At 49.0% G+C, this 18,561-nt stretch overlaps 8 non-coding genes and 1 pseudogene across 8 annotated transcripts; all 9 read left to right on the top strand.

The window, feature by feature from the left end:
* The first annotated feature begins 1,116 nt into the window (after window positions 1–1,116).
* LOC126213719 (5S ribosomal RNA) lies at window positions 1,117–1,235 on the top strand. The gene has a single exon (XR_007541373.1). It is a non-coding gene; the product is annotated as a 5S ribosomal RNA (ribosomal RNA).
* A 1,178-nt stretch (window positions 1,236–2,413) lies between these two features.
* Window positions 2,414–2,532, top strand: LOC126213717 (5S ribosomal RNA). The gene has a single exon (XR_007541372.1). It is a non-coding gene; the product is annotated as a 5S ribosomal RNA (ribosomal RNA).
* A 1,177-nt stretch (window positions 2,533–3,709) lies between these two features.
* Window positions 3,710–3,828, top strand: LOC126213716 (5S ribosomal RNA). Its single transcript, XR_007541371.1, has one exon. It is a non-coding gene; the product is annotated as a 5S ribosomal RNA (ribosomal RNA).
* Window positions 3,829–5,006: 1,178 nt separating this feature from the next.
* LOC126213715 (5S ribosomal RNA) lies at window positions 5,007–5,125 on the top strand. The gene has a single exon (XR_007541370.1). It is a non-coding gene; the product is annotated as a 5S ribosomal RNA (ribosomal RNA).
* Window positions 5,126–6,303: 1,178 nt separating this feature from the next.
* LOC126213713 (5S ribosomal RNA) lies at window positions 6,304–6,422 on the top strand. Its single transcript, XR_007541368.1, has one exon. It is a non-coding gene; the product is annotated as a 5S ribosomal RNA (ribosomal RNA).
* A 1,177-nt stretch (window positions 6,423–7,599) lies between these two features.
* On the top strand, window positions 7,600–7,718 carry LOC126213712 (5S ribosomal RNA). Its single transcript, XR_007541367.1, has one exon. It is a non-coding gene; the product is annotated as a 5S ribosomal RNA (ribosomal RNA).
* Window positions 7,719–8,895: 1,177 nt separating this feature from the next.
* LOC126213711 (5S ribosomal RNA) lies at window positions 8,896–9,014 on the top strand. The gene has a single exon (XR_007541366.1). It is a non-coding gene; the product is annotated as a 5S ribosomal RNA (ribosomal RNA).
* A 1,177-nt stretch (window positions 9,015–10,191) lies between these two features.
* Window positions 10,192–10,310, top strand: LOC126213710 (5S ribosomal RNA). The gene has a single exon (XR_007541365.1). It is a non-coding gene; the product is annotated as a 5S ribosomal RNA (ribosomal RNA).
* Window positions 10,311–11,488: 1,178 nt separating this feature from the next.
* On the top strand, window positions 11,489–11,608 carry LOC126214024 (5S ribosomal RNA; annotated as a pseudogene).
* The last annotated feature ends 6,953 nt before the right edge of the window (window positions 11,609–18,561 follow it).

Below are 18,561 nucleotides of genomic sequence, written 5' to 3'. Positions count from 1 at the left end.
TTCCGTTAAAAAATAAATAAAAAATAAAAAAAACAAAAAAAGCAAAAAACAAAAAAAAGAAAAAATAAATAAATAAAAAATAAATTAAAAAAAGAAAAAAGGTGCTGTTGGCTCACCTTCCTTTTTTTTCCTTTTTATGTCGCTACTCCTGCCAGCCCTCTTGCCATACTACCCTTCTGTTGTGACAAAGACGTTTCCTTAAGCATTTTAAACTACTGTAATGGTGCGAAAACAAAAATAAAATAAAATAAAATAAATATGAGCCAATAAAAATGGTACTTTTGGCTCCCCTGCATTTTTGCTTTTTAAGTCGCTATCCTGCCAGCAGTCGTTTCATACTACCTTTCTGTCATGACAAAGATGCTTTCTTAAGCATTTTAAACTAATGCAACGGTACGATAATGCGGTAATTAACTCAGTTTGAGGGAGAATGTGCTAACGAAGTTTGCCGGGAAGTCTTTGAAAACGATAAAACAGCACGAATCTGCCCTGAAATGCGTCAGCGCCTATTGTTGTGCTGCACCGTAAAGTTCCAAATTTGATTTGTAATCATAAATTTTTTCTTTAGTCGCGTCGTCTAGTCCCGCAGACGTTTGTCGTGCTTGCGCCGTCATATGGACCACGACCCGAGCGGCAGCGAGCGGCAGTCGAGCAAAGTCGGGCCAAGTCGGGACGGGGACAGGGATAGGAAAGGTGCGAATGCACTGCCAACTACGCAAACACCCGGTGTGAGGCGAGGAAGCTCACATCGCTACCAGTGGCGCCCTCCAGCACGACACTGCCACACCCCGCACAGACCATACGCCGGTCGGCCGCGCGCCAGCCCCCCGCTGGACACCAGGGACAAGATGCGCCTTCCGCGTGTGTCGAAGGTTGCACGCGACAAGCGAATGACAGGAGGTGCAACGAGCAGCTGCGCGTCTCACACACGCGACGGCGCGCCCGCCAATTCGGCAATCGTTCTGCTGGGACGTCGGGCGCGCACTCCGCGCCGTCCTCGAGGAACTCGCTGTTGCGGAAGGAGGTGCTTTCGTCAAATGCGGCCGAAAACTAACATTTTGTGTGTTGGGAGGAGAGCCGAATGCGAATTCTGCCGTGCGCCTACAGTATATGTGCGCCAACGGCCATACCATGTTAAATACACCGGTTCTCGTCCGATCACCGAAGTTAAGCAACATCGGGCCCGGTTAGTACTTGGATGGGTGACCGCCTGGGAACATCGGGTGCTGTTGGCTCTCCCTTCTTTTTTTTTCCTTTTTATGTCGCTACTCCTGCCAGCCCTCTCGCCATACTACCCTTCCGTTAAAAAAAAATAAAAAATAAAAAAAACAAAAAAAGCAAAAAAACAAAAAAAAGAAAAAATAAATAAATAAAAAATAAATTAAAAAAAGAAAAAAGGTGCTGTTGGCTCACCTTCCTTTTTTTTCCTTTTTATGTCGCTACTCCTGCCAGCCCTCTTGCCATACTACCCTTCTGTTGTGACAAAGACGTTTCCTTAAGCATTTTAAACTACTGTAATGGTGCGAAAACAAAAATAAAATAAAATAAAATAAATATGAGCCAATAAAAATGGTACTTTTGGCTCCCCTGCATTTTTGCTTTTTAAGTCGCTATCCTGCCAGCAGTCGTTTCATACTACCTTTCTGTCATGACAAAGATGCTTTCTTAAGCATTTTAAACTAATGCAACGGTACGATAATGCGGTAATTAACTCAGTTTGAGGGAGAATGTGCTAACGAAGTTTGCCGGGAAGTCTTTGAAAACGATAAAACAGCACGAATCTGCCCTGAAATGCGTCAGCGCCTATTGTTGTGCTGCACCGTAAAGTTCCAAATTTGATTTGTAATCATAAATTTTTTCTTTAGTCGCGTCGTCTAGTCCCGCAGACGTTTGTCGTGCTTGCGCCGTCATATGGACCACGACCCGAGCGGCAGCGAGCGGCAGTCGAGCAAAGTCGGGCCAAGTCGGGACGGGGACAGGGATAGGAAAGGTGCGAATGCACTGCCAACTACGCAAACACCCGGTGTGAGGCGAGGAAGCTCACATCGCTACCAGTGGCGCCCTCCAGCACGACACTGCCACACCCCGCACAGACCATACGCCGGTCGGCCGCGCGCCAGCCCCCCGCTGGACACCAGGGACAAGATGCGCCTTCCGCGTGTGTCGAAGGTTGCACGCGACAAGCGAATGACAGGAGGTGCAACGAGCAGCTGCGCGTCTCACACACGCGACGGCGCGCCCGCCAATTCGGCAATCGTTCTGCTGGGACGTCGGGCGCGCACTCCGCGCCGTCCTCGAGGAACTCGCTGTTGCGGAAGGAGGTGCTTTCGTCAAATGCGGCCGAAAACTAACATTTTGTGTGTTGGGAGGAGAGCCGAATGCGAATTCTGCCGTGCGCCTACAGTATATGTGCGCCAACGGCCATACCATGTTAAATACACCGGTTCTCGTCCGATCACCGAAGTTAAGCAACATCGGGCCCGGTTAGTACTTGGATGGGTGACCGCCTGGGAACATCGGGTGCTGTTGGCTCTCCCTTCTTTTTTTTTCCTTTTTATGTCGCTACTCCTGCCAGCCCTCTCGCCATACTACCCTTCCGTTAAAAAAAAATAAAAAATAAAAAAAACAAAAAAAGCAAAAAACAAAAAAAAGAAAAAATAAATAAATAAAAAATAAATTAAAAAAAGAAAAAAGGTGCTGTTGGCTCACCTTCCTTTTTTTTCCTTTTTATGTCGCTACTCCTGCCAGCCCTCTTGCCATACTACCCTTCTGTTGTGACAAAGACGTTTCCTTAAGCATTTTAAACTACTGTAATGGTGCGAAAACAAAAATAAAATAAAATAAAATAAATATGAGCCAATAAAAATGGTACTTTTGGCTCCCCTGCATTTTTGCTTTTTAAGTCGCTATCCTGCCAGCAGTCGTTTCATACTACCTTTCTGTCATGACAAAGATGCTTTCTTAAGCATTTTAAACTAATGCAACGGTACGATAATGCGGTAATTAACTCAGTTTGAGGGAGAATGTGCTAACGAAGTTTGCCGGGAAGTCTTTGAAAACGATAAAACAGCACGAATCTGCCCTGAAATGCGTCAGCGCCTATTGTTGTGCTGCACCGTAAAGTTCCAAATTTGATTTGTAATCATAAATTTTTTCTTTAGTCGCGTCGTCTAGTCCCGCAGACGTTTGTCGTGCTTGCGCCGTCATATGGACCACGACCCGAGCGGCAGCGAGCGGCAGTCGAGCAAAGTCGGGCCAAGTCGGGACGGGGACAGGGATAGGAAAGGTGCGAATGCACTGCCAACTACGCAAACACCCGGTGTGAGGCGAGGAAGCTCACATCGCTACCAGTGGCGCCCTCCAGCACGACACTGCCACACCCCGCACAGACCATACGCCGGTCGGCCGCGCGCCAGCCCCCCGCTGGACACCAGGGACAAGATGCGCCTTCCGCGTGTGTCGAAGGTTGCACGCGACAAGCGAATGACAGGAGGTGCAACGAGCAGCTGCGCGTCTCACACACGCGACGGCGCGCCCGCCAATTCGGCAATCGTTCTGCTGGGACGTCGGGCGCGCACTCCGCGCCGTCCTCGAGGAACTCGCTGTTGCGGAAGGAGGTGCTTTCGTCAAATGCGGCCGAAAACTAACATTTTGTGTGTTGGGAGGAGAGCCGAATGCGAATTCTGCCGTGCGCCTACAGTATATGTGCGCCAACGGCCATACCATGTTAAATACACCGGTTCTCGTCCGATCACCGAAGTTAAGCAACATCGGGCCCGGTTAGTACTTGGATGGGTGACCGCCTGGGAACATCGGGTGCTGTTGGCTCTCCCTTCTTTTTTTTTCCTTTTTATGTCGCTACTCCTGCCAGCCCTCTCGCCATACTACCCTTCCGTTAAAAAATAAATAAAAAATAAAAAAAACAAAAAAAGCAAAAAACAAAAAAAAGAAAAAATAAATAAATAAAAAATAAATTAAAAAAAGAAAAAAGGTGCTGTTGGCTCACCTTCCTTTTTTTTCCTTTTTATGTCGCTACTCCTGCCAGCCCTCTTGCCATACTACCCTTCTGTTGTGACAAAGACGTTTCCTTAAGCATTTTAAACTACTGTAATGGTGCGAAAACAAAAATAAAATAAAATAAAATAAATATGAGCCAATAAAAATGGTACTTTTGGCTCCCCTGCATTTTTGCTTTTTAAGTCGCTATCCTGCCAGCAGTCGTTTCATACTACCTTTCTGTCATGACAAAGATGCTTTCTTAAGCATTTTAAACTAATGCAACGGTACGATAATGCGGTAATTAACTCAGTTTGAGGGAGAATGTGCTAACGAAGTTTGCCGGGAAGTCTTTGAAAACGATAAAACAGCACGAATCTGCCCTGAAATGCGTCAGCGCCTATTGTTGTGCTGCACCGTAAAGTTCCAAATTTGATTTGTAATCATAAATTTTTTCTTTAGTCGCGTCGTCTAGTCCCGCAGACGTTTGTCGTGCTTGCGCCGTCATATGGACCACGACCCGAGCGGCAGCGAGCGGCAGTCGAGCAAAGTCGGGCCAAGTCGGGACGGGGACAGGGATAGGAAAGGTGCGAATGCACTGCCAACTACGCAAACACCCGGTGTGAGGCGAGGAAGCTCACATCGCTACCAGTGGCGCCCTCCAGCACGACACTGCCACACCCCGCACAGACCATACGCCGGTCGGCCGCGCGCCAGCCCCCCGCTGGACACCAGGGACAAGATGCGCCTTCCGCGTGTGTCGAAGGTTGCACGCGACAAGCGAATGACAGGAGGTGCAACGAGCAGCTGCGCGTCTCACACACGCGACGGCGCGCCCGCCAATTCGGCAATCGTTCTGCTGGGACGTCGGGCGCGCACTCCGCGCCGTCCTCGAGGAACTCGCTGTTGCGGAAGGAGGTGCTTTCGTCAAATGCGGCCGAAAACTAACATTTTGTGTGTTGGGAGGAGAGCCGAATGCGAATTCTGCCGTGCGCCTACAGTATATGTGCGCCAACGGCCATACCATGTTAAATACACCGGTTCTCGTCCGATCACCGAAGTTAAGCAACATCGGGCCCGGTTAGTACTTGGATGGGTGACCGCCTGGGAACATCGGGTGCTGTTGGCTCTCCCTTCTTTTTTTTTCCTTTTTATGTCGCTACTCCTGCCAGCCCTCTCGCCATACTACCCTTCCGTTAAAAAAAAATAAAAAATAAAAAAAACAAAAAAAGCAAAAAAACAAAAAAAAGAAAAAATAAATAAATAAAAAATAAATTAAAAAAAGAAAAAAGGTGCTGTTGGCTCACCTTCCTTTTTTTTCCTTTTTATGTCGCTACTCCTGCCAGCCCTCTTGCCATACTACCCTTCTGTTGTGACAAAGACGTTTCCTTAAGCATTTTAAACTACTGTAATGGTGCGAAAACAAAAATAAAATAAAATAAAATAAATATGAGCCAATAAAAATGGTACTTTTGGCTCCCCTGCATTTTTGCTTTTTAAGTCGCTATCCTGCCAGCAGTCGTTTCATACTACCTTTCTGTCATGACAAAGATGCTTTCTTAAGCATTTTAAACTAATGCAACGGTACGATAATGCGGTAATTAACTCAGTTTGAGGGAGAATGTGCTAACGAAGTTTGCCGGGAAGTCTTTGAAAACGATAAAACAGCACGAATCTGCCCTGAAATGCGTCAGCGCCTATTGTTGTGCTGCACCGTAAAGTTCCAAATTTGATTTGTAATCATAAATTTTTTCTTTAGTCGCGTCGTCTAGTCCCGCAGACGTTTGTCGTGCTTGCGCCGTCATATGGACCACGACCCGAGCGGCAGCGAGCGGCAGTCGAGCAAAGTCGGGCCAAGTCGGGACGGGGACAGGGATAGGAAAGGTGCGAATGCACTGCCAACTACGCAAACACCCGGTGTGAGGCGAGGAAGCTCACATCGCTACCAGTGGCGCCCTCCAGCACGACACTGCCACACCCCGCACAGACCATACGCCGGTCGGCCGCGCGCCAGCCCCCCGCTGGACACCAGGGACAAGATGCGCCTTCCGCGTGTGTCGAAGGTTGCACGCGACAAGCGAATGACAGGAGGTGCAACGAGCAGCTGCGCGTCTCACACACGCGACGGCGCGCCCGCCAATTCGGCAATCGTTCTGCTGGGACGTCGGGCGCGCACTCCGCGCCGTCCTCGAGGAACTCGCTGTTGCGGAAGGAGGTGCTTTCGTCAAATGCGGCCGAAAACTAACATTTTGTGTGTTGGGAGGAGAGCCGAATGCGAATTCTGCCGTGCGCCTACAGTATATGTGCGCCAACGGCCATACCATGTTAAATACACCGGTTCTCGTCCGATCACCGAAGTTAAGCAACATCGGGCCCGGTTAGTACTTGGATGGGTGACCGCCTGGGAACATCGGGTGCTGTTGGCTCTCCCTTCTTTTTTTTTCCTTTTTATGTCGCTACTCCTGCCAGCCCTCTCGCCATACTACCCTTCCGTTAAAAAAAAATAAAAAATAAAAAAAACAAAAAAAGCAAAAAACAAAAAAAAGAAAAAATAAATAAATAAAAAATAAATTAAAAAAAGAAAAAAGGTGCTGTTGGCTCACCTTCCTTTTTTTTCCTTTTTATGTCGCTACTCCTGCCAGCCCTCTTGCCATACTACCCTTCTGTTGTGACAAAGACGTTTCCTTAAGCATTTTAAACTACTGTAATGGTGCGAAAACAAAAATAAAATAAAATAAAATAAATATGAGCCAATAAAAATGGTACTTTTGGCTCCCCTGCATTTTTGCTTTTTAAGTCGCTATCCTGCCAGCAGTCGTTTCATACTACCTTTCTGTCATGACAAAGATGCTTTCTTAAGCATTTTAAACTAATGCAACGGTACGATAATGCGGTAATTAACTCAGTTTGAGGGAGAATGTGCTAACGAAGTTTGCCGGGAAGTCTTTGAAAACGATAAAACAGCACGAATCTGCCCTGAAATGCGTCAGCGCCTATTGTTGTGCTGCACCGTAAAGTTCCAAATTTGATTTGTAATCATAAATTTTTTCTTTAGTCGCGTCGTCTAGTCCCGCAGACGTTTGTCGTGCTTGCGCCGTCATATGGACCACGACCCGAGCGGCAGCGAGCGGCAGTCGAGCAAAGTCGGGCCAAGTCGGGACGGGGACAGGGATAGGAAAGGTGCGAATGCACTGCCAACTACGCAAACACCCGGTGTGAGGCGAGGAAGCTCACATCGCTACCAGTGGCGCCCTCCAGCACGACACTGCCACACCCCGCACAGACCATACGCCGGTCGGCCGCGCGCCAGCCCCCCGCTGGACACCAGGGACAAGATGCGCCTTCCGCGTGTGTCGAAGGTTGCACGCGACAAGCGAATGACAGGAGGTGCAACGAGCAGCTGCGCGTCTCACACACGCGACGGCGCGCCCGCCAATTCGGCAATCGTTCTGCTGGGACGTCGGGCGCGCACTCCGCGCCGTCCTCGAGGAACTCGCTGTTGCGGAAGGAGGTGCTTTCGTCAAATGCGGCCGAAAACTAACATTTTGTGTGTTGGGAGGAGAGCCGAATGCGAATTCTGCCGTGCGCCTACAGTATATGTGCGCCAACGGCCATACCATGTTAAATACACCGGTTCTCGTCCGATCACCGAAGTTAAGCAACATCGGGCCCGGTTAGTACTTGGATGGGTGACCGCCTGGGAACATCGGGTGCTGTTGGCTCTCCCTTCTTTTTTTTTCCTTTTTATGTCGCTACTCCTGCCAGCCCTCTCGCCATACTACCCTTCCGTTAAAAAAAAATAAAAAATAAAAAAAACAAAAAAAGCAAAAAACAAAAAAAAGAAAAAATAAATAAATAAAAAATAAATTAAAAAAAGAAAAAAGGTGCTGTTGGCTCACCTTCCTTTTTTTTCCTTTTTATGTCGCTACTCCTGCCAGCCCTCTTGCCATACTACCCTTCTGTTGTGACAAAGACGTTTCCTTAAGCATTTTAAACTACTGTAATGGTGCGAAAACAAAAATAAAATAAAATAAAATAAATATGAGCCAATAAAAATGGTACTTTTGGCTCCCCTGCATTTTTGCTTTTTAAGTCGCTATCCTGCCAGCAGTCGTTTCATACTACCTTTCTGTCATGACAAAGATGCTTTCTTAAGCATTTTAAACTAATGCAACGGTACGATAATGCGGTAATTAACTCAGTTTGAGGGAGAATGTGCTAACGAAGTTTGCCGGGAAGTCTTTGAAAACGATAAAACAGCACGAATCTGCCCTGAAATGCGTCAGCGCCTATTGTTGTGCTGCACCGTAAAGTTCCAAATTTGATTTGTAATCATAAATTTTTTCTTTAGTCGCGTCGTCTAGTCCCGCAGACGTTTGTCGTGCTTGCGCCGTCATATGGACCACGACCCGAGCGGCAGCGAGCGGCAGTCGAGCAAAGTCGGGCCAAGTCGGGACGGGGACAGGGATAGGAAAGGTGCGAATGCACTGCCAACTACGCAAACACCCGGTGTGAGGCGAGGAAGCTCACATCGCTACCAGTGGCGCCCTCCAGCACGACACTGCCACACCCCGCACAGACCATACGCCGGTCGGCCGCGCGCCAGCCCCCCGCTGGACACCAGGGACAAGATGCGCCTTCCGCGTGTGTCGAAGGTTGCACGCGACAAGCGAATGACAGGAGGTGCAACGAGCAGCTGCGCGTCTCACACACGCGACGGCGCGCCCGCCAATTCGGCAATCGTTCTGCTGGGACGTCGGGCGCGCACTCCGCGCCGTCCTCGAGGAACTCGCTGTTGCGGAAGGAGGTGCTTTCGTCAAATGCGGCCGAAAACTAACATTTTGTGTGTTGGGAGGAGAGCCGAATGCGAATTCTGCCGTGCGCCTACAGTATATGTGCGCCAACGGCCATACCATGTTAAATACACCGGTTCTCGTCCGATCACCGAAGTTAAGCAACATCGGGCCCGGTTAGTACTTGGATGGGTGACCGCCTGGGAACATCGGGTGCTGTTGGCTCTCCCTTCTTTTTTTTTCCTTTTTATGTCGCTACTCCTGCCAGCCCTCTCGCCATACTACCCTTCCGTTAAAAAAAAATAAAAAATAAAAAAAACAAAAAAAGCAAAAAACAAAAAAAAGAAAAAATAAATAAATAAAAAATAAATTAAAAAAAGAAAAAAGGTGCTGTTGGCTCACCTTCCTTTTTTTTCCTTTTTATGTCGCTACTCCTGCCAGCCCTCTTGCCATACTACCCTTCTGTTGTGACAAAGACGTTTCCTTAAGCATTTTAAACTACTGTAATGGTGCGAAAACAAAAATAAAATAAAATAAAATAAATATGAGCCAATAAAAATGGTACTTTTGGCTCCCCTGCATTTTTGCTTTTTAAGTCGCTATCCTGCCAGCAGTCGTTTCATACTACCTTTCTGTCATGACAAAGATGCTTTCTTAAGCATTTTAAACTAATGCAACGGTACGATAATGCGGTAATTAACTCAGTTTGAGGGAGAATGTGCTAACGAAGTTTGCCGGGAAGTCTTTGAAAACGATAAAACAGCACGAATCTGCCCTGAAATGCGTCAGCGCCTATTGTTGTGCTGCACCGTAAAGTTCCAAATTTGATTTGTAATCATAAATTTTTTCTTTAGTCGCGTCGTCTAGTCCCGCAGACGTTTGTCGTGCTTGCGCCGTCATATGGACCACGACCCGAGCGGCAGCGAGCGGCAGTCGAGCAAAGTCGGGCCAAGTCGGGACGGGGACAGGGATAGGAAAGGTGCGAATGCACTGCCAACTACGCAAACACCCGGTGTGAGGCGAGGAAGCTCACATCGCTACCAGTGGCGCCCTCCAGCACGACACTGCCACACCCCGCACAGACCATACGCCGGTCGGCCGCGCGCCAGCCCCCCGCTGGACACCAGGGACAAGATGCGCCTTCCGCGTGTGTCGAAGGTTGCACGCGACAAGCGAATGACAGGAGGTGCAACGAGCAGCTGCGCGTCTCACACACGCGACGGCGCGCCCGCCAATTCGGCAATCGTTCTGCTGGGACGTCGGGCGCGCACTCCGCGCCGTCCTCGAGGAACTCGCTGTTGCGGAAGGAGGTGCTTTCGTCAAATGCGGCCGAAAACTAACATTTTGTGTGTTGGGAGGAGAGCCGAATGCGAATTCTGCCGTGCGCCTACAGTATATGTGCGCCAACGGCCATACCATGTTAAATACACCGGTTCTCGTCCGATCACCGAAGTTAAGCAACATCGGGCCCGGTTAGTACTTGGATGGGTGACCGCCTGGGAACATCGGGTGCTGTTGGCTCTCCCTTCTTTTTTTTTCCTTTTTATGTCGCTACTCCTGCCAGCCCTCTCGCCATACTACCCTTCCGTTAAAAAAAAATAAAAAATAAAAAAAACAAAAAAAGCAAAAAAACAAAAAAAAGAAAAAATAAATAAATAAAAAATAAATTAAAAAAAGAAAAAAGGTGCTGTTGGCTCACCTTCCTTTTTTTTCCTTTTTATGTCGCTACTCCTGCCAGCCCTCTTGCCATACTACCCTTCTGTTGTGACAAAGACGTTTCCTTAAGCATTTTAAACTACTGTAATGGTGCGAAAACAAAAATAAAATAAAATAAAATAAATATGAGCCAATAAAAATGGTACTTTTGGCTCCCCTGCATTTTTGCTTTTTAAGTCGCTATCCTGCCAGCAGTCGTTTCATACTACCTTTCTGTCATGACAAAGATGCTTTCTTAAGCATTTTAAACTAATGCAACGGTACGATAATGCGGTAATTAACTCAGTTTGAGGGAGAATGTGCTAACGAAGTTTGCCGGGAAGTCTTTGAAAACGATAAAACAGCACGAATCTGCCCTGAAATGCGTCAGCGCCTATTGTTGTGCTGCACCGTAAAGTTCCAAATTTGATTTGTAATCATAAATTTTTTCTTTAGTCGCGTCGTCTAGTCCCGCAGACGTTTGTCGTGCTTGCGCCGTCATATGGACCACGACCCGAGCGGCAGCGAGCGGCAGTCGAGCAAAGTCGGGCCAAGTCGGGACGGGGACAGGGATAGGAAAGGTGCGAATGCACTGCCAACTACGCAAACACCCGGTGTGAGGCGAGGAAGCTCACATCGCTACCAGTGGCGCCCTCCAGCACGACACTGCCACACCCCGCACAGACCATACGCCGGTCGGCCGCGCGCCAGCCCCCCGCTGGACACCAGGGACAAGATGCGCCTTCCGCGTGTGTCGAAGGTTGCACGCGACAAGCGAATGACAGGAGGTGCAACGAGCAGCTGCGCGTCTCACACACGCGACGGCGCGCCCGCCAATTCGGCAATCGTTCTGCTGGGACGTCGGGCGCGCACTCCGCGCCGTCCTCGAGGAACTCGCTGTTGCGGAAGGAGGTGCTTTCGTCAAATGCGGCCGAAAACTAACATTTTGTGTGTTGGGAGGAGAGCCGAATGCGAATTCTGCCGTGCGCCTACAGTATATGTGCGCCAACGGCCATACCATGTTAAATACACCGGTTCTCGTCCGATCACCGAAGTTAAGCAACATCGGGCCCGGTTAGTACTTGGCTGGCTGCCCGCCTGGCAACACCTCGGTGCTCTGCGCTCCGCCGGCCCGTGGTGTTTACGTTCAGCGCGCCGCAGCGTGTGGTGTTCGCGAGGCGACTTGCTTGCTTTGCTGATTTTTCACGGTACGTACTGACAACGATGGAAAGTGAAGATCGGAACAATAATATTCAGTGCGAATTTAGCCGATCTGTCCCTCGTCCGACCGCTTTCGAAATTCATCATTGGATCCTTAATGATTTGAAAATCCCGGCTAGTGACATTTTCGGACTCCAATTGGACACTTTTTTAAATTCCGTCTTTTTGAAGTTAAGTAGTTCGGAACTCTGTGATACGGTTGTTAATGTCAATGATGGTGTGCGGCAATTTAAGCACGATAATCAAACCTTGAGTGACGTTAAAGTGACGAACGCGGGTTATGGCATACGGACTGTCAGGGTATTCAATCTGCCTTTTGAAGTAAAAAACGACACCATTTCGCGATGTCTCGGCCCTTACGGCACTGTGCTTTCCGTTGTTAAAGAAAACTGGTCTGCCGCGTACCCCATACAATGTGAAAATGGGGTGCGAAGTGTACGAATGATTGTGCGAAAGCATGTGCCATCATTTGTTTACATGGCCGGGCACCGTGCCTTTATTACGTACAGTGGGCAACCGCAAACGTGTTCTTTTTGTAATCGGCCGGATCACTTTCGCCAAAATTGCCCGCGGCGTAAGGGGCCTTTGCAACTGCCGCTGGGCGAACACGGAAGCGAACCCATGAGTTGGGCGGCGGTCGCTTTAGGCGCCCCCCCACAGGCAGCTCGCCGTGTCGACCTTCCAGCAGCTATGGCCGCGTCCGTTGCTACTGTTACGGTGCCAATGCTCACCGATAGTGATCCCGTCATGTTAAACGCGGTAGCCCTACCGGAGACAGACGCGCGTGCAACAACCCCCGTCACGGGACCAGAACCCGCCCCGGTAGTTGCCCCCACAGTGACCATTGACTCAGTCCCGGAACTGGTCACCGACGAGACGCTCGCCCCCACAGCCGGTTCCAGTGTTGTGGCGGTCGATCAGTCTGTCACTTTAGCGGACATAGATAGAACAGTTTTCGTCCTCCCACAACAGGTGTCGGGAGTTTCGAATGTGGTCACGGCAGGCCGTGCACACGTGGACCGTGCCCCCTCTCTCGAAAGACGAGAATCGTCTTCTTCTGTTAGTGCGTCGGTTCGGTCGCGCAGTGACCCCGAACACGATGGGCGTGACAGAAGTAGGAGTTCATCGACCGATTCCCGACGGTCGTCCGCGAGGAGAGAGCGTAGTCCGTCGCCTGTCGGGAGACCGCTATCTCAAGGGAAGCCAAAACGGCAGCGGCGTAAGGGGGGGCAGCGCGATGGCGCGGCAGTTCGGCCCGGCGCGGCCGCTCACGTGACCCGATCAGCTGTAGGCGCGAGAGCGGACGGCAGCGGTGCTGGCGGCGGCCAGGCTGCGGGCTCGGAAGCGCACAGGGCCGAAGTGGTCCGGCATCTGCAAACTGTTATCCATCAATCGGACGCGTTACCTGCCAGTGAATCGGTTCCACAACCTGCCGTGACAGATCCGCCTCAGGTTACGAGTGTGCGCCCTGTCACACAGGACGCTGTAGCAACACAACATAGTAGAGACTTACCCACGATGTCTGTCGCGGGGGCGTCACCACCTGTTACCCGACTGGGGGCGTGGGGTGATGAGCCGCCCGATGATTAATTTACAACTACTTCAAGTGTGGCATTCCGTCTTTTAAGCACGCCGACGACAACCCATGCTGAGTCTTTTTTGTATTTGTATTTTACCGTTTTATCTTGTGAGTGTTTTTATTGTTTTATCTGTGTTTTCCTGGTTTTCTTCTTTTATGGTTGCTGGTAATCAGTTTACGGTACTAACGGTCAACGTTAATAAAATGCGTAGCCATCACAAAGCGATAGCACTGTATAATTTTTTAACTGAAAGCTGTTGTCAGGTAGCTTTTTTACAAGAGGTGACCACTGAAGCATTATCTTTTATCCGCGATTTTCACGAGTTCACTGCGTACGATAATATCATCGCGGATGACAGCACAGGCACTGCTATTTTAGTCCGATCGGACATCGAAGTGCAAAATATCGAATGCTTACCAAATGGGCGGGTCATAGTTTGTGAAATTAATGGTTACGCGTTTGTTAATGTTTACGCGCACTCTGGCAACAAACCTGCGCGGAATAATTTTTATGCTACCGAACTGTGCCAGGTTTTATATCAGAATAGAGATAATTTTATCCTCGGGGGTGATTTTAATGGTGTAATTGACGATCGCGATCAGGAACCACGGCCAAACCGGTGTGAGGAACTGAAGACGTTGGTTACTGGTTTACAGCTGCGAGACACGTGGCGGGTTCTCAACCCCCACCGTACAGCCTTTACGTATTTTTACGCTACCGGACATAGTCGTTTAGACAGGATTTACGTCTCGCCGCAGCTTGCACATACCGTTGTCGCTGCCGATGTGCAGCCGGTGATTTTTTCCGACCATTGTAGTTACATTTGTCAGCTCAATTTAGGTTTGTGCCCACGTTCGTCAGTTAAAAATATGTGGAAATTGAATTGCGGCATTTTAAATGATCCCTCTTTTAAAACGAGTTTTTTAAATATGTGGCACAACCTTGTGCAGAGCCGACCGGTCGGTTCCACCGCTATTTACTGGTGGACCGCGGTGGCCAAACCGGCGGTCAGAAAATTTTTAATTGATTTTAGTCGTGATGCGGCACGGTGGCGCCGGGCCACGGCCGACTTCTACCGCCAGTGTTTGCGCGAGCTCGCGCAGCGCGTTACTGCGCAGCCGGAACTGTTGCCCACCCTGCGCGAATTTAAAGCAAAGTTGCTGCGGGATTTGCGGCAGAAATGTGAGGGGCCAGTGAGGCGGAGCCAGCCCGTGGGCGCCGTGGTCGGCGAGACAGTCTCTGCGTACCACCTCCGTAGGGAGAGGTGCCGCCGCGCAAAACTACGGCTCAACACGTGGACGCTCGCCGCCGGGATCAGAACCACGGACCACCAGGCGATTCAGGCGGAATTATATCAGTATTTCAAATCACTTTTTACCGACACTGCTGTCGATGCCGCCGCAATCAATGATCTTTTAAGTCACGTGCCGCATATTTTAACGCGACGAGATAGACTCAATCTTAATGCGGTTTATACCGCGGATGACGTAGAGGATGCCGTTAAAGGCAGTCAGACAGGGAAATCCCCCGGGAAAGACGGCATCCCAGCGGAGTTTTATCTGACATTTTTTGACTCTTTTAGTGAACTTTTAACGGAAATAGCTAATGACATCCGAAACGGCGCGGAAATCCCAGTGGACTTTGAAGAAGGACGTATCGTCCTCATTCCGAAATCGACTGCGACGCCGAGTTTAGAAACTGTACGCCCTATTACCCTTCTCAACTCGGATTATAAGATAATGGCCAGGTGCGTTGCTAATAGACTTAAGCAAGTTATGGGAAAAGTTTTAGATGCATCGCAGTCGTGCGCTGTTCGAGATCGAAATATTTTTGACGCCGTTTTAGCCTACAGGGACTGCATAGGCCACACGAAAAGCAGCAGGCTTCGCAATGCGGGAATTTTATTGGTCGATTTTCAAACTGCGTTCGATCGTGTAAGCCACTTTTATCTTCGCAGATTGATGACTCGCATGGGTTTCGGGACGAAGTTCACGGCCATGATAAGCAATATCTTAAGCAGTGCCACGTCGCGCGTTATCGTAAACGGTATCGCCGGCGACAAGATCCATATCAGCCGCTCGGTCCGACAGGGTTGCCCCCTATCTATGGCGCTGTTCGCGATCGCCTTGGACCCGCTCCTCCGTACCATTGGCCGCACTTCTCGAGGGATTCGCGTGGGAGACGACCGGCTTGTGTGTCGCGCTTATGCCGATGACTTGGGCGTCTTCATCGAACGGGCAGACGACATCGACCGCCTCTATGGCGTTCTGCAGCAATACGAACGGGCGACAGGCGCCGTAGTAAATCCGCGTAAGACGGTTCTCCTCCCGTTGACGGAGCGCATGCGTACTGAATACCGGCATTGGTACTGCGTGAAACGCCAGTCTAAGGTGCTCGGCGTGACACTGTCAGACAACTTACAACAGATGCAAGCTCTCAATTGGCGGTCCACTCTTTATAAAGTGCGCGCCGTGGTTAAAATTCATGCGCCGCGCAACTTGGCACTGTCGGACAAAGTTGCGCTTATTAATACCACCATTCTGGCAAGGGCGTGGTACCTGGCGCAAATCTTGCCGGTACCGAAGCAAATCGCACGGTCCATACGGCATGCATTTTATTGGTTTTTGTGGAAAGGCGATATTTTTAAGGTCGCTATGGCCACATGTACCCTGAAACCTTCGGAAGGCGGTCTCGGACTTGTCGATTTTAACGCCAAATGTGAGGCACTCTTTTATAAACGGACCAATGTTTTACTTGGCAAAGGTTTGGGCAGCCCTACGGAAGTTCTCTTTCATCAACACCGGCCGCGTTCCGTCACCGCCCCGGTCTACGTCGCCGGCATCCCCTTCTCCATCTCCCACGTGCGCCGTTACTACATCACGCACAGCTACGTAAGTCTCCACGACGTGCGAGGCCATGCGGTCGGAGATATTGCGGATGTCATCCGAGGACGACCACCGCCCAATAAGTGGGAGCTACGTCTGCCGCAGCACGATTGGAGCGCCGTGTGGAGGAACATCAGTTCCCGCGTCATACCAGCTGACGTGAGGGCCACGTGGTACAGGGTGGTCAACCGCACTGTTGCCACCAACTGCAAGCTCCACTCCATCAACCTCATCCGGTTCAGCCAGTGCGAGGCCTGCGGAGTACCGGACGACATCGAGCACCGCTTCGAGTGCTCCAGGTTCCGGGACATCTGGTACTGTGCGAGGGACATGATTCGACTCATAAATAGAGTGACAGTCAGGCAGGTTCCTGTGACGGACGCGATAGTGCCACAGTGGAAGCCTTACCCGTCCACAAAGCGGAATGCCACCATCTGGATATATGGACACACAATTCATGCCATCTTTAGTCTCAAAATTACCGATACTGTGACCTTTCTCACCAATTTATGGACTTTCCACAATGAAGAACGCGCCAGTAGGACCTATTCAGCGACGTTCGCTAATTTTTTGCATGTGGCTTTGTCCCATGCATTTCACTCGGTCGTGACCCCTCCTTAAAAGTGACTTATATCAATGTGTATGTAATTATACACCCTTTCCTGATTATGTGATATATGGGAACGAACACTGCAAGAGAAATTGTTGGACAAGTTTTTTGTATTTGGGATCACCTTGACCGTCATCTTGCTGACGAACTGTGACAGTTTTTTGTTTTTCCGATCTACGGACAGTGTTCACTACCTTATAAGTGTCACGTCGGAAGTTTTGTTTCTATTTATCTTTGTGTTACAATTTTTTGTCTGAAATTGTCGTTTCGCTACCAGTGTTGTGTGTGACGCCAATGCCCTGCCATTTTGGTTGTTTGTTCTCTGCATGGTTTTCGTGTTTTGGTGCTACTCTCGAAAATCATCTTTTGTTTTTTATGTTGTTCGTTACCGCCTGTGGAAGTGTGGCGGTTCGTTTCTTTTACTACTTCCGTTTCATTTAGGGCATACGTCTCCATTATTTCTTTTTTCTTCACCGCCAGTACCGCGGGGAAGCGGATCTGTTACCTTTCCTTCCATACGTTATTAGAGGGACCTCCCGGGCCTTACTCTTTCTTGACAGAGGTTTGTGACTGGTTCTTTTGTTGCGAAGTCATTCATCTTCGTTTTCTTTCTCCCACATTTGGTCGGTATAATTCTTGCCGCCGCTTTACGGAAGAACTTTACCGTTTGGCTTTCTTTACGAATATTTTCATTGTTTTCAACGTTGTTTAAGTCTTGCCCTCCCCTTCGATGACAGTGCCGCTCCTACGTCACCGGACGAGGACCCCTTCCCGTTCCATCTGGCGCACACCATCTGCGACCGGCGAGAAGGAGCATATCTTCAGCCCCTCTTCGTTCTTCGTTCTTCATTCTGCACTACCAACAGCATGTATTTATAGCTGAGAAGCTCGCCGAAGAAGGCGTATTGTGGAGAGCGAAAAGGCCGGGCTATAAGGGGAGTTGGGAGGCCCGTTCATAAAAAAAAAAAAAAAAAAAAAAAAAAAAAAAAAAAAAAAAAGGTGCTGTTGGCTCTCCCTTCTTTTTTTTTCCTTTTTATGTCGCTACTCCTGCCAGTCCTCTCGCCATACTACCCTTCCGTTAAAAAAAATAAAAAATAAAAAAAACAAAAAAAGCAAAAAACAAAAAATGAAAAAATAAATAAATAAAAAATAAATTAAAAAAAAGAAAAAAGGTGCTGTTGGCTCACCTTCCTTTTTTTTCCTTTTTATGTCGCTACTCCTGCCAGCCCTCTTGCCATACTACCCTTCTGTTGTGACAAAGACGTTTCCTTAAGCATTTTAAACTACTGTAATGGTGCGAAAACAAAAATAAAATAAAATAAAATAAATATGAGCCAATAAAAATGGTACTTTTGGCTCCCCTGCATTTTTGCTTTTTAAGTCGCTATCCTGCCAGCAGTCGTTTCATACTACCTTTCTGTCATGACAAAGATGCTTTCTTAAGCATTTTAAACTAATGCAACGGTACGATAATGCGGTAATTAACTCAGTTTGAGGGAGAATGTGCTAACGAAGTTTGCCGGGAAGTCTTTGAAAACGATAAAACAGCACGAATCTGCCCTGAAATGCGTCAGCGCCTATTGTTGTGCTGCACCGTAAAGTTCCAAATTTGATTTGTAATCATAAATTTTTTCTTTAGTCGCGTCGTCTAGTCCCGCAGACGTTTGTCGTGCTTGCGCCGTCATATGGACCACGACCCGAGCGGCAGCGAGCGGCAGTCGAGCAAAGTCGGGCCAAGTCGGGACGGGGACAGGGATAGGAAAGGTGCGAATGCACTGCCA

This window comes from Schistocerca nitens, chromosome 11 (genome assembly GCF_023898315.1).
Source record: "Schistocerca nitens isolate TAMUIC-IGC-003100 chromosome 11, iqSchNite1.1, whole genome shotgun sequence".
NCBI lineage: Eukaryota > Metazoa > Arthropoda > Insecta > Orthoptera > Acrididae > Schistocerca > Schistocerca nitens.
The sequence above is the reverse complement of the archived record's forward strand: the minus strand, read 5'-3'. Positions and strand labels throughout refer to the sequence as shown.